The sequence below is a fragment of the Buceros rhinoceros genome, unplaced genomic scaffold (genome assembly GCF_000710305.1).
Source record: "Buceros rhinoceros silvestris isolate BGI_N320 unplaced genomic scaffold, ASM71030v1 scaffold19916, whole genome shotgun sequence".
Taxonomy (NCBI): domain Eukaryota; kingdom Metazoa; phylum Chordata; class Aves; order Bucerotiformes; family Bucerotidae; genus Buceros; species Buceros rhinoceros.
Window position 1 is genome coordinate 1 of NW_010417336.1, and position 241 is coordinate 241.

At 63.9% G+C, this 241-nt stretch overlaps 1 protein-coding gene across 1 annotated transcript in view; it reads left to right on the forward strand.

Annotated features, from left to right (window-relative positions):
• Nucleotides 1–6: 6 nt before the first annotated feature.
• Nucleotides 7–241, forward strand: part of LOC104495232 (steroid 17-alpha-hydroxylase/17,20 lyase) — a 3,763-nt gene continuing 3,528 nt past the window's right edge. Inside the window, exon 1 of the mRNA XM_010138181.1 lies at nt 7–27. The gene's annotated coding sequence lies outside the window, so the exon portion shown is untranslated. The remainder of the gene's footprint in view (nt 28–241) is intronic.

Genomic DNA, 241 nt, shown 5'->3' on the forward strand with positions numbered 1-241 from the left:
AAGGCTTTCGCTGGACGGCCCCGCACTGTGAGTCAGCAGCAGGGTTCGGGGGACCCCTCCACATCGTGGGGTGGGGTGGGGCAGGGGATGTTCCCAAGAAAGGTGCTGGCACCTGGCAGGATCCATGTCCTTTCCCCATCCTGCCTGCAGCAAGGCAATGGCAGGGGCAGCCCCTCTCTGCCCTCTTCTCCGGGGCCAATCCTGGGCATCCTCGCTTCCCAGGGTGCCTGGTTTTTTCCAA